The sequence below is a fragment of the Acomys russatus genome, chromosome 19, assembly GCF_903995435.1.
Source record: "Acomys russatus chromosome 19, mAcoRus1.1, whole genome shotgun sequence".
NCBI lineage: Eukaryota > Metazoa > Chordata > Mammalia > Rodentia > Muridae > Acomys > Acomys russatus.
In genome coordinates, this window is record NC_067155.1 from 12,719,271 (window position 1) to 12,734,707 (window position 15,437).

General features: G+C 40.5%; 1 pseudogene; it reads left to right on the forward strand.

Moving 5' to 3' along the window:
* Positions 1–5,985: 5,985 nt before the first annotated feature.
* On the forward strand, positions 5,986–6,085 carry LOC127204044 (uncharacterized; annotated as a pseudogene).
* The last annotated feature ends 9,352 nt before the right edge of the window (positions 6,086–15,437 follow it).

Here is a 15,437-nt window from a genome sequence, read left to right on the forward strand (position 1 = left end):
TCCTCCTCTCATCCTTCAGCAGACTGGGGGTGTTTCTTTGTCAATTGGTTTTTAAAAAATTGAAAAAAGTTACATCATAGAAATTGTTAGGTACCACTCCTGTACAGCTATCACATTGAGTAACACTTGTAATCCTGGGATAAACATGTACAACAACCAGCCAGGACATGAAGAGAGCTTCAGTTTCCAAAGTGGGACAAACACATCAACATAGTAAACAGACATTACAAAGGCATTAAGAACTTAGGTTGTGCATCAAACAATAGCCAAACCTCAGAATCTTTGAGATCACATTTCAAGAGCACCAAACTTTTGTTTGTTCTGAGTCCCCTGTTAACATGGTGCAATGTTTTCATAGAGATAAACACATTTTATTTGCTTAAGCACATTCTGTGAGTAACTGATTCACATAAGACTGATGCTGCTGAGACACCAGTCATTCATGTGAGGTGAGGAAGAGTGACATGGGGAAGGTACTGTTCATCTTTTCCACCGGACATAACTTGAATCTAAATGGTTTGGATGCACAGTTTGTTTGTGCACAGATGTAAAATCAATTACAAAGGCATGACTGGATGCTATCTATTCTGGCAGTGGCTTTCACATTGTGAATTTATATACCATTCTTTTTCCTGTTAACAATTTTTGAGACATATATGGGACTTCCCACTTTGGTCATATCTAAGTGGGCAATTAAGTGGCACAAAGTACACTCATATTGTCACGTGGCCATCAACATTCTCCACTCTCAAATAATTTTCAAACCCATCACTGTGTAACTCCATCTATTTCACTCTCTATTCATGTAAGAAAGCATTTCTTCTAATTGGGGTCTATATAAGTTTACAGAACTACAGCTCATGTGGGTGTGTTTGCTCATGAGTTCCAGAAACTTCTGTAGAATCTCTAAGATTGTCTATAAATAAGTTATGTCATATATAGACATATTTTACAGCTAATCAATTAGCTGCCTTTCATTTCTTTGAGTTGGCTCATAATTCTGTCTAGGACTCCTAAAGGGAATACTGAAGAGAAATGGCCACAGCCGCATCCTTGTGTCCATCTGGTCTTAGAGAGAATACCGTCACTTGTCACCACTGAGTACTGAGTTGGATATAGGTTTTCATGTGTGCCCCTACTGTACTGGCGTAGTCTTCTATCCATAACTACCACTTTCATCATTAAAAATTGTTCACTTTACCTGGTGTTAGTGGTACACACTTATAATTTCAGCATTCTCGAGATAGAGGCAGGCAGATCATTGTGAGTTTGAGGCTAGCCTGGTCTACAAGCAAGGTCCAGAACATCCAGGGTTACAAGGAGAAGACCTGTCTTGAAAAACCACCAACCAACCAACCAAATATTCCATAAAAACCAAACAAATAAAAAAACTAAAAGGAAAGAAAATAGGGGCAATAACTGGTTGCACCTGGACTGGTGAGTCAGGTGTTTTATAGGCGTGCAAGCCACCTCACCTGGCTTTTGTCCCTATTTTCTACATGTTACATAAGCAGTATTCAATTGAACTTCAAGGAATCTCTCTACAAGATCCACGTATATGAGAGAAGGAATGTTAAAACCCATTGCCACAAAGTGGCTCTGGTGAAAGCCTGCCCTGATCCTTAACATTTGTTGATCATTCCTAGATTCATGTTTTATTCTTAAAGAAACAGTGGCTCACATCAGTCATCATGAACCACATGAACAGAATGGCTCACTGTATTATTCAGTTGGAGTACTGAACTGAAAGAAGAGGTTTCTGGTTGCACATCAAGTCCCGAAGAGAAGCTGTGAGGCTTCTCAGTGAAGCGACCTGTTAACGCTCAGAACCACCTATCTGTAATAGCATTGGATGGTGCTTTCTTATACTTATACTGAGCAGTGGAGGTCAGTGCATCAGGAAGGGACACAACACTCTATGCTGCAATGTTGTCCTAGGTCTAAGTACCATCATCAAGCTCTGTAGCTCAGCTCACACATGAAAGTCTGTGTTTCTCCCATACAGCACATGAAATCTGTGTATGGGCACACAGATCTTCTGCATCTGTCTATGATTTGCCTCCTCATGCATTTTCTTTGGACTCTGGTTGGCAAGGAGGAAATACTTCAACACTAGTGAAAAGACCCTTGCTAGTATCAGAGGTTCCATACATGGCAATCTCCTCTGTGTTGTCTGTACAGCGCTGTTACATACAACCATAAGCAACAAATCCAGTCCAGTGGAGAGTGAGGCTATGGTAGCATTGACAGGTAAACTTGAGGTTCATGATATAAAATACACTGTGGCAAATAAGAACCTCTCAAAAGGCTATAGACTGAGGATGTCTGAGAGCAACAGGACTCTCCCTTTTCTCAGTTTTATTAGGACTGACTCAGATCACTGTGTGTAATCTAGAATCCAATGAATGCAACACCTCATGACATAGTCAACAGATGATAGGTTAGGTTCCACTATAGCTACAACTGTGTAAGTTCTCAGGGCCAGAGACAGTCTGCTCTGTTCTTAGTTTCATGACAGAGAACAACCTATATGAACACCTAGGTTGGCCATGTCATCCTGGGCTTGCTCACACACATCCAGCAAAGTGCATCTTGGAGCCATGAATGACATAGAGGAAAATTTCTTGTCTGGATAAGCTCAGGGCTAGCAATTGTGATGGAAAAATGTGACATCTCAGGTTCAGTTAACACATGTGAGTGTAGTTGGGGGTTTTCAGTATGTATGATGTTCTAGCACTGGAATCCAGCTGTGTGCTTGGCACAGAAGTACCTGCTTATTCAGTACACTCCAATCCTCGGTTGGATGGTATTTTTAGAGTTTGACATGGCTTTAAGATCAACTGTAGCATTTTAAAGACAGAAACATTACCTCATGTGACTCCACATTTAGATTTGTTCTGTTTAACCTATAAACATAATCCTACCTCCTCTGATATGGGGCAATTATGAATTTAGTTTATTTTTCTATTGCTGTGATAAAACACCATGATCAAGCCAACCTACAGTGAAAAGAATTTGTTAGGGTTTATGGTCCACCAGGACAGGGAAGCATGGCAGCAAGCTACCAGCATTGTGATATGAGCAGAAAGGTAGGGTTGTCATCTCTTGAACTACAGGCACAATGCTCCAGGGATTTTTAGTTTCAAGGCTTGCCCAAGTGGCCACTTCCTGCAGAGGTCATCCTAAACCTCACCAAACAGCACCAACATCTGTGGACCTAGAGTAAATATTGCTGAGACCTATGGGGGACATCTGTCATTTAAACCATGACCAGGGAAAAGCTTCAGACATTTTCTATGCAGTCTCTAAGTGGTTAGCAAAATAGTCTTACCTTTTCAATGTGAAGCCTTATCCAGTCTTGACAGGACCCTTTTTCCTCAATATTATTTCTAAAAACGTCCCTAACTTAAATATATGCCCACAAATGTAAAAGATGCTTACAGAACAAAAAGTAGATTGGACCAAAAAAGAAACTCCCCATACCACACAATAACTGAAACAATAAACACACAACTAAGAAAGAATATTAAAAGCAGCAAGACAAAGGGGGAAGTAAAACCAAGGTGACCTATAAGAATTATACCTGATTTCTCAGAAGAGACTCTAAAACCAGAAGTGCCTGGGTAGATATCTTGCAGACTCCAAGGAGCCACAGATGCACCCCAGAATACTATACCAAGTGACTTTTTCAATCACCACAGATGGAGAAAACAGGATATTCCAAGGCAAAACCAAGATTAAACAATATCTATCCACAAATACAGCCCTATGGAAGACACTAGAAGGAAAACTCCACCCAAGGATGTTAGCTACAGCCAAGAAAACACAGGGAACAAATAATTTCACAGCAGATAAACCAAAAGAAAGACGCACACACAAACACACAAACACACACACCACCACCACCATCACCACTATCTAAGTAACAGGAATTAACAATCAGTGGTCATTACTATATCTCTACTTCAGTGGGCTCAATTCTCCAATAAAAAGGCACAGGATAAGAGAAGTGATTAAGAAATAGAATCTATCCTTCTGCAGCACACAAGTAAGACACTTCAGTAACAGAGATAACATTACCTCAGAAAAAAAGGCCAGAAAATGATTTTTTCCAGCAGATGAACCTAAGAAGCAAGATGGTGTAGTTATTATGATATCTATTAAAATATGCTCTCAACCAAAATTAATCAAAAGAGATGAAGAGGAAAACTACATACCTATCAAAGGTAAATCTCCTCGATATGACATCTCAATTCTGAATACTTCTGCCCCAAATACAAGGGTACTAACATTCATAAAAGAAACATTAGTAAAGCCTAAAGTATATACCCGTCCCCACACATTAATAGTGGAAGACTTCAACACTTCACTCTCACCAATTGACAGGTTATCAAGACATATTAAACAGGGATACAATGGAACTATTGGACCCTTTGACTCAAATGGGTCTAACTGCTATCTATTGATCATTTCACCCAAACACAAAAGAATACACCTTCTCAGCACCTAATGGAACCTTCTCCAATCTTGACTATACTCTTGGTCTCAATGCAAGTGATACAAGAAAACTAAAATAATCCCCTGTATCTTATCATACCACCATGGGCTAAGCTGGACTTCAACAGCAACAGAAAGCTTACAAGCTCATGGAAACTAAAAAGTTCTCTAATGAATGATCACTACATAAATGGGGAAATAAAAATGAAATTAATGACTTTCTAGAATTCAATGAAAACAAAGGCACAATATACACAAGCTTATGGGATACAGTGAAAGCAGTAATAATAGGAAACTTCCTAGGACTAATTGCCTTCACAAAGAAATAAGTGAGATCACATTCTAATGACTAAGCAGCATACCTGACAGCTATAGAACATAAAGAATCAGACACACCCTAGAGGCATAGATGGCAGAAAATAATCAAAGTTAGGGCTGAAATCTATAAAATAGGAACAAAAAGAATACAATACAAAAACTCAAGAAAACGAAGAGCTGCTTCTTTGAGAAAATAACCAAGATTGGCAAACCCTTAGGCACGCTAAATAAACGGCAGTGAGACAGTATCCAAATGAACAAAATCAGAAAGGAAAAGGGGAGCATAACAGCAGGACACCAAGGAAATCCAAAGACTCATTCATTAGGTCTTCCTTCAAAAACATGTACTCCACAAAATTAGAAAATCTACATTTTCTTGATAGATACCACTTACCAAAGTTAAATCAAGATCAGATAAACTATTTAAATAGTCCTATAAGCCCCCAGGATGCAGAAGCAGTCATTTAAATCTCCTGCCAAAACCCTGGGCCATATGGTTTTAGAACAAAATTCTACCAAAGTGTCATACAAGAGCTAATAATAATGTTCCTCAAATTATCCCACAAATTAGAAACAGAAGAAACATTGTGAAATTCATTTTATGAGGCCACAGTCACCATGTGACTGTCACTAAACCATACAAAGATGGAGTAATGAAGGAGAATTTCAGACCCATTTCTTTATAAACATTGATGCAATAATATTCAATGAAACACTAGGAAACAAAATAAAAGAATATAATCGTAAACATCACCCACCATGATCAAGTAGACTTCCTTTCAGAGATGCAGGCATGGTTAAATATATGAAAATCCATCAGTGTGACCCACAAAATAAACAACTGAGAGGGAAAACCCACACGATTATCTCCATTGATGCTAAAACAAACAAACAAAGAAAAAAACCAACCAAACAAACAAAAAACCCTTTTAGAAAAATTTAACCCCTCTTCATGATAAAAGTGTTTGTGAAATCAGGAATACAAGGGACATAGCAAAACATAATGAAAGCAAGTTATAGGAAGCCAATAGCCACCATTAAATTCAATGAAGAGAAACTTAAAGGAATTCAATTAATTCAGGACCAAGACAAAGCTGTCCACTCTGTTCATGTCTATTTAGTATAGTACTTGTAGTTTTAGGACAACTAAAGGAGATAAAAGGGATGCAAACTGGAAAGGAAGAAGTCAAAGTGAAGCAGAGAGGAGTGAGGCTATCTCTATGCTCAGTTATCTGATTGGTAACATCTGAAAGATTGGTAGCCTAACACTCCATGAAGAAGCAATCCTGAGATGATCACCAGTTCTATGCCAGGGGCCCAGATAGGAAAGTAGCCCGAGGCAACTAAGTCCATTACTTTTCAGGCCCTGGAAAGTTCCCAGGATAGGGAGAAGGTTGGAGACTAGAAGAACCCCATCTAGGATATCGTGCCCAGGTGGAATGAGCCTGAGACAGAATATCGTTGCATTGTGTGACTTGGGTGGACTGAGCAAGGATCTACCCTAAGTTGACCACCAGTTCAGTGGCCCATAGACCTTGTGGCAGGGAAGATGTTGCCTGAGATGACCCCTACCTGCTGCCAGTGAAGTGGGACATAGCACTACTAAGACCACTCCTGATATGATCCCAGACACTCAGAGACCCTTGCTCCACTTAGAGGAGAAATGGTGGAGAAATGGAAGAGACAGAGAAACAGAAGGATGTAGACACAATGAAGGGAGGCAAAACTAGAGACTTAGATAGAGAGAAACAGCCTGAAGTGAGTATCTAGTGATGCCACCTGGGATCATGGTTGAGTCCTGGCCTGTATTGCACATGGGGGTCATGTCTGGGTCCTTGGTCCTGCAGCAGCAGGGGGCTGTTACAAACAAAGGGAAGGCATATGTCTCTGGTCTGGTCTGCCACCAAGAATTTTGTTGGTGTTTGAGGGCTGTGCAGAAGTGGCCTACTCTGGGTGCAAAATTTCAAGAGAGTTGCTCCTCTGTGTAGCCAGGTGCAGTGCTTGGGAGTATGGGCCCTGCACATTGTGGGATTTGCAGGTGAGTCGACCCTGAGGATACTAGTATATACCAGCTGGGGATATCACTTATTTCCTGTGTGGTGGTACGGGTGAGGGAGAGATACCCACTTCCTCTTTCACCCCTCATGACCTGTGGTAGGTGGGAAACCCTGGGGCCCTGGAGTCAAGAGAGCAAGAGAGCTGGTCCTGGCCCTCACCTGCTGCAGCACTCTGGATTTCAAGCCCTAAGCCTTACCTGGACAGCAGTATAGAGCTGACCCTGGTGGCAGTGGCATGTGTGAGCTTGACCCAAAAATAAGGGAGAGCTACCACTGCAACCTGTCTGTTGTGTGGTGACATGGATGAGGGAGAGATGCCCTCCTTTTCCTTTGTCACTTATAACAGGCAGAAATCTTGCCCAGACATAATAGAGCAGAAGAGCTTTCCCTGCCTTGTACCTCCTGCAGCTCTCAGGAAAGCAGGTCTTGCTCTGCATCATGGCAGCACAGTAGAGCTGGTGCTGTATGTGCGGGTTGCTGGTGAGGTGTCCCAAGATAATGAGTATGGGAGAACCAGTCCTGCCTCTCATCTGTTGTGGTATTTGTCTTTACCACCAGTGGCAGGTGGGAGAGCTGGCCTAGTCATCAGAGCATGAGAGCTGTGCCTGACTCCCACCAGCTACAGCACAGAGGAGAGATAAACATGCTTCTTGCTTGGGAAGCACAGTAGAGCTGGAACTGGATGTGGGGGTTGCAGGCAGCCTCAGGGGTGTGAGTGAAGGAGCGCTGGACCTGTGGTGGCACAGATGAGGGAGAGATATCCTCATCCCATTTATAGCAGTTGAAAGATCTAGCCCCTGGGACTTGACAGTGGTGGAACTGTCTGTATCTCACAGTGGCTGCAATACCTGGAGAGGGCTGCTTGTACCTCTCTTGGGCAGTAGGATAGAGCTTTCCTCTAGGCAAGCTTGTAATGCATAGGTATACATGTAGAAAAAATACTCATACATTTAAAATATAAATAAATAAACCTCAACAAAACATATCAAAATGTAATTTCTGTCAGAAAAACCTGATACACCAGGATCCTTCATACTATGGATGCAGCACTGGTGTTTATGAGCGTCTCTGAGGATCAGCCTCTCTTGCTGTGCTTCAATACTCCCATAGTCAATGATGCTTGATTTCTACTTTTCTGACCCAGATATCATATGGTTTTTCATATTATCCCCATATTTTTAGGGGTTATGACGGACCCTACAATTAGCAATGCACATAGGTGGTGGAGAGATGATGTATGGTTGCTGATTCTGCTTCCAAAAATTAGCTTCACTCACCCCTTTTCTAGAAATATCTGTGAGTTGTTGAGACGATCTCTTTTGGTGCTCTGACCAAAAGAGTAGTCACACAGTCAAAAAGGTAATGATGTTCCATTGGAGTTAAATGGAAATATAGACAAAATAGATAACATAAATCTCCAGGACATTTTACCCAAAAGTATGGGGTACATATTCTTCAAAGCTTACCATAGGTCTTGGTGTAGGCCTAACATTAGAGCACAGATGAAGCATCAAAAAATATGAGTAATTAGATATACTGTTTTGTATCCTATTGTAGTATAAAGGAGTAAAGACAGAAATCAACAGCCAGAGAAACAACAGAAAGCATAAAGACACACAGAAAGTAAACATCACACTCATGAGTACTCAATTGCTCAGAAAAAATTAAGATACAATTTAAAAGGTCCTATAATTGGGTGAAATGAACCACAAAATGTCAAAAGCTATGGGATATAATGAAGGCTATCCTAAGAGGTACATTTACAATTCCATATGCCTATGTTAGCAAGGAAGGGAGGTTCTAAAACAAGTAATTTAATGCATATTAAGGCCTTGTAGAAATGCAAACCATTAAAAGAAAGAACAATGTCAGAGCATAAATAAATGAACAAAACACCTACTAAAACACATAATGTTATAAAAAGTATATGAAGGGCTTTTAAAAATTAATTCATTGATGTTACATCTCAATTGTTATCCCATCCCATCCTGCTCCTCCCTCCCTTGTGCTTTCACCCTATTCCCTTCCCCTATGACTGTGACTGAGGGGGACCTCCTCCCCCTGTATATGATCATAGGGTATCAAGTCTCTTCTTGGTAGCCTGCTATCCTTCCTCTGAGTGCCTCTCGGCCTCTCCATCAAGGGGACCTGGTCAAATATGGGGCACCAGAGTTCATATGAAAGTCATACCCTACTCTTCCCTCAGTTGTGGAGAATGTCTTGTCCATTGGCTAGCTCTGGGTAGGGGTTCGATGTTTACTGCACGTATTGTCCTTAGTTGGTGCCATAGTTTGAGCAGAACCCCTGGGCCCAGATCTGCCTGTCATAAGTTCTTCTTGTAGGTTTCTAGGACCCTCTGGACCCTTCTGTTTCACCATTCGCCCATGCTTCTCTCACCTCGAGTCCAGATACAATGTCCTCACATCTATCCCATTTTCCTGGTAGGTGAAGACTTTCATGAGACATGTCCCTTGGGCTAGTGTCCAATTATGAATGAGTATATACCATTTGAGTCTTTCTGCTTCTGGGTTAATTCATTCATTATCATCATTTTGAGGGATATTAAGAATTAAGATGTCAGATCGAGGAGATTTTCCTTTGATGAGTATGTAGTTTTATCCTTCATCTCTTTTTATTAATATTGGTTGACAGTCTATTTAATTAAATATCATAATTACTACACCACCTTGCTTCTTAGGTTCATTTGCTGGGAAATAACTTTCCAGCTTTTTTTATGATGTAATGTTACATTTGTTACTGAAGTGTTTTTCTTGTGTGCTACAGAAGGATAGATTCTATTTCTTAATCCGGTCTGTTAGCTTATGCCTTTTTATTGGGGGAATTGAGTCCACTGATATTCAGAGATAGTAATGACCACTGATTATTAATTCCTGTTACTTTGATATGGGTGGTGGTGGTGGTGGTGGTGGTGGTGGGGTGTGTGTGTGTGTGTGTGTGTGTGTGTGTGTGTGTGTGTGTGTGTCCTTCTTTCAGTTTATCTGCTGTGAAATTTTTGTTTCCTGTGTTTTCTTAGTTGTAGTTAACCTCCTTGGGTGGAACTTTCCTTCTAGTGTCTTCCGTGGGGCTGGATTTTTAGATAGATATAGTTTAATCTTGGTTTTGTCTTGGAATATCCTGTTTTCTCCATTTATGGTGATTGAAAGATCACTGGATATAGTAGTCTGGGGTGCATCTGTGGTTCCTTGGAGTATAAGACATCTGCCCAGTGAATTCTGGCTTTTAGAGTCTCTTCTGAGAAGTCAGATATGATTCTTAATTTTACTTGCCCTTTTGTCTTGCTGCTTTCAATATTCTTTCTTAGTTGTGTGTTTATTGTTTCAGTTATTGTGTTGTATGGGGAGTTTCTTTTTTGGTCCAATCTACTTATTGTTCTGTAAGCATCTTTTACATTTGTGGGCAAATATTTAAGTTAGGGACGTTTTCTTATATGATTTTGTTGAAATTATTTAGGGCCTTTGTGCTGGAAATCTTCTCATATTCCTATTATTCTTAGGTTTTGTCTTTTCATAGCGCCCTGGATATTCTGGATGTTTCATGTCAGGAACATTTTAACAATAAAACTTTCTCTGACCTGAGTATCATTTTCTTCTATTATATCTTCTATGCCTGAGAATCTCTTCCATCTCTCCATTAGTGATACATGTGTCTGTAGTCCCAGTTTACTTGTCTAAAATTTTCATCTTCAGGGTTCCCTCAATTTGTACTTTTTTATTGCTTCTATTTCTATTTTAAGGTCTTGAACAGTTATTCATTATTTCACCTGTTTATATTTTCCTGTATTTTTAAAGGAATTTATAATTTCCTCTCTTGTCTTCACAATGTTTGGTTTAAGGTCATTATTTGTGCTTCAGCTGAGTTGGAATATCCAGATCTTGCTGTAGCTGGACTCTAATGGTGCCATTTTGCCCTGGCTGTTGTTTATAGTGTTCTTTTGCTGGTCTAGTCATGTAATTTTTGGGTTATTATATCTGTAGGTGCTGATAGCTGAGTTTCTCCTTATTGGATGGGTGGGGTTAAGATATTTTCCCTCTGTTTCTGCTTTTTCTCTGGTCCTCTGGCCTAAGTAGACTGTGGTTCTGGTCATCAACTAATCTTAACTTCCATTAGCGTTGATGCATTGGGCCTTTTGTGGTCTGTGTGACATTTGGTGAATAGGGTGGCAATGTTGCTGTTGTGGTACCTAGAACCAGAGTGGCCTCCACAAAATCAGAGTGTTTCTCCCAAGATATGTGCCAGAATTTGGAACCCAAGGAAGGGGTTCAGTTTGGGGCTGGCTGGGTCTGCTTTTAAAAAGAGTTGGAAGGCTTGGGGCATGGTCATACCTGGAATCCCTGGTGCTGGCATGGCCTCCAGGAAAGCAGCAGGATCTGGGGTTTGTTTTGCTTTGTATTTTTGTGGATGTTGCAAGGGAGGAGGAAGATATGAATAGTTGGAGAGGTAAGTTGGCCTGGGGATCACAATGTGTAATTCACAAAGAAACCATTAAAAGTTAAAATAAATAAATAGTTTTAAAAGAAGAAGAAAATGAATCAATTAAATAGTATTATCAAGTCATTGGGGATGGGTCTTAATCTGAGCCATAATAGATCTGTCAGAGACATTCTTCACCCACATCCTAAAACCAGTCACCAAGTGAGACTGATCTGGAAGAGAAGGGCTCTGAAATGCTAGTCCCATTACATGTGGTTTTTTTCTCCTCTCACGTGAGATACAGGAAATGTGAGTATGTTTCAAAACCCTGGTGGCTCCTCTATATAGGGACTGTTGTAAAAATTAGTGATGGAGGCAAGAAGTCATGAATTTGAGAGAAAAAGAAATCAACTTTCCCTTAAAGACACTTTGCCCCCTGGAAAGTCCTTTGGGCTACATGAGACTGTACAAGGCTGGCAGACATTGTAGTCACATTCCAGGCTGAGTCCATAGTTGGACAGTGGAAATCAGGGAAGCAAGGATAGGAGAGACTGGGGAATGAAACATCAAGTTGGGAAGAATATGATTTGCTGATAACCAGACACAAGTTAGGAAAAAACTACTGTATCTTTTCAGAAGATCAAAATATTTTAAAATCCAATATTGGTGCTGACACTTCAGGATTCCAGTTGGAAGAAAGGACTATGATTTTCTTGTCTATCATCCTACTGTGATTGGTGGCAGAGTTATGTTTTAGGGCCCATTTTTAGAAATGATGTTGAGGATAAAGTGTTCTGGTGAGGCTGTGTGAGGCTTCACATTGACAAGGCAGACAGTTTTGTAAATCAGTTAGAGACAGCATCGAAACGGGATGATGTTTTTCCCTTGTGGTGGTTTAAATGAGAGATGTCCTTCATATGTCTCAGCCACATATACTCTAGGTCCATACCGGGTGGTGATGTTTGGTGAGTTTTAGGATGACTTCTGCAAGAAGATGGACAGTTGGGCAAGCCGTGAGACTAAAAAAGTATGAAATATTTCCAAATCAGTCTTTCTGCATTGTGCCTGTAGTTCAAGAGCTGACAACCCTACCTTCCGGCTCATACCACATTGTGCCATGCTTCCCTGTCCTGGTGGACCATAAACTCTAATAAATTATTTTCACTGTAGGTTGGCATGATCATGGTGTTTTATCAATGCAATAGAAAAATAAATTAAATTCATAATTGCCACATATCAGAGGAGTTAGGTTTATGTTTGTGGGATAAACAGAAAAAAATATAAATGTGGACTCACCAGAGACAATGTTTCTGTACCTGAAAGGCTACAGTTGATCTTAAAGCCATGTCAAACTCTAAAAATACCATCCAACCAAGGCTTGGAGTGTACTGGATAAACAGGTGCTTCTGTGCCAAGCACACAGCTGGATTCCAGTGCAAGAACATCATACATACTGCAAACCTTCAACTCTACTCACATGTGTTAACTGAACATGAGATGTCACATTTCTGCATCACAGTAGCTAACTCTGAGCTTATTCAGACAAGAAAATTCTCTCTATGTCATTCTTGGCTCTAAGATGCACTTTGCTGGATGTGTGTGAGAAAAAACCAGATGACATGGCCAACCTAGGTGTTCATATAAGTTGTTCTCTGTCGTGAACCTAAGAGGAACAAAGCAGACTGTCTCTGGCCCTGAGAACTTACACAGTGGTAGCTATGGTGGAACCCAAACTATCATTTGTTGACTAGATCATGCTGTGTTGCACTTTTTGTATTCTGGATTACACACTTACAATGATCTCAGTCAGTCCTAATGATACTGAGAAAAGGGAGAGTCCTGTTTCTCTCAGAAATACTCAGTGTATCACCTTCTGAGAGGCTCTTATTTGCTTCAGAATAGATTATCTCATGGGTCTCACGTTCATTTGTTAATGCTACCAAATCCTCACTTTCCACTGGACATAAGCTGTTGCTTATGGGTGTATATGACAATGCTCTGCAGACAACACAATGGTGATTTCCCTGTATGGTACCTCTGATACATGTAAGTGTTTTTTCATTGGTGTTGAAATAGTTCCTCCTTGCCAACCAGAGTCCAAAGAAAATTCCAGCCAAATCACAGCCAGATGCATAGGATCTGTGTGCCCATACTCACAGTTCATGTGCTGAATGGGAGAAACACAGACTTTCATGTGTGAGCTGAGCTACAGAGTTTGATGATGGTACTTAGACCTAGGACAACATTGCAGCATAGAGTGTTGTGTCCCTTCCAGATGCACTGACCTCCACTGCTCAGTATAAGAAAGCACCCTACATGGATACTACAGATAGGTGGTTCTGAGAGTTAACAGTTTGCTTCATTGAGAAGCCTCACAGCCTCTCCTCAGGACTTGATGTGTGACCAGAAACCTCTCCTTTCAGTTCAATTCTCCAACTGAATAAAAAATGAGCTATTCTGTTTTTGTGGTTCATGATGACTGACATGAGCCACTGATTCCTTAAGGATAAAACATGAATCTAGGAATGATCTACAAATGTTAAGTGTCAGGGCAGGCTTTCACTAGAGCCACTTTGTAGACATAGTTTTAACATTCCTTCTCTCATATCTGTGGATCTTGTAGAGAGATTTCTTGAGGTTCAGGTGACTACTGCTAATGGAACATGTGGAAAATAGGGACAAAAGCCAGGTGTGGTGGCTATCACACCTATCAAACACCTGGCTCACCTGTCCAGGTGCAACAAATTATTGGGCCTATTATATTATCCTTTTTGTTTTTGTTTGTTTGTTTTTTTTTTGGTTGTTTGGTTTTTCAAGACAGGGTTTCCCCTTGTAGCCCTGGCTGTCCTGCACTTTGCTTGTAGAGCAGCCTAACCTCAAACTCACAGTGATCTGCCTGCCTCTGCCTCAAGAATGCTGAAGTTAAAGGTGTGTGCCAATACCGATAGGTAAAGTGAATATTTTAATGATGAAAGCAGTAATTAGGGATGGAAGAAAATGTTAGTTCAGTAGCAGTGTACATGAAAACTTACATGCAACGCAGTACTTGGTGGGGACAAGTGACAGTATTCTCTCTAAAAGGAGATTGACACTTGGATGCTGCTGTGGTCACTTCTTTTCAGTATTTTCTTAGGAGTCTTAGACAGAACTTTTAGGCAACTTAAAGAAATGTAAGGCAGCCAGTTGATCAGCTGTAAAATACATCTGTATATGACATGAACCTCTTTGTAGACAGTCTTAAAGATTCTACAGAAGTTTCTGGAACTCATGAGCAAACACACCCTCCTGAGCTGTACTTTAGTAAGCTTATATTGGCCACAATTAAGAACCCTGTTTTGTTACATGCAGAGACAGAAGTAGATGGATTTACACAGTGATGGGTTTAAAAGGGATCTGAGAGTGGACAGTGTTGACGGCCACATGACAATATGAGCATGCTTCATGCCACGTAATCGCCCACTCAGATATGACCAGAGTGGGGATCCCATATGTGTCACAAAAAGTTGTTAAGAGGAAAAAGAATTCTGTACAACTTCACATTGTGAAAGCCACTGCCAGCATAAATAGAGTCCAGTCATGCCTTTGTGGTCAATTTTACACCTGTGAATCAAACAAACTACATCCAAACCTTTTAGATTCAAGTTATGTCTAGTGGAAAAGATGAACAGGACCTTCCCCATGTCACTCTTCCTCACCTCACATGGATGACTGGTGTCTTGGCAGCATCAGTCCTGTGTGAGTCAGTTATTCATGGAATACACTTAAGTATATAAAATGTATTTGTCTTTATGAAAACATTGTAGCACGTTAACAGGGGACTCTGAACAAACAGAAGTTTGGTGGTCCTGAAATGAGTTCTCATACATTCTGAGGGTTGGCTATATGTTTGATCGACAAGCTAAGTTCTTAATGTCTCTTTACTATATTGATGTATTTTCCCCCCTTAGGAAATTGAATCTCTCTTTATGTCCTGGCTGGTTATTGTACATGTTTATCCCAGGATCACAGGTATTACTTAACATGCTGACTGTACCTGAGTGGTACCTAACAATTTCTATGATGTAACTTTTTCCCAATTTTTGTATCTAATTGGCAAAGAAACACCCCCAATCTGCTGTAGGATTAGAGGAGAGG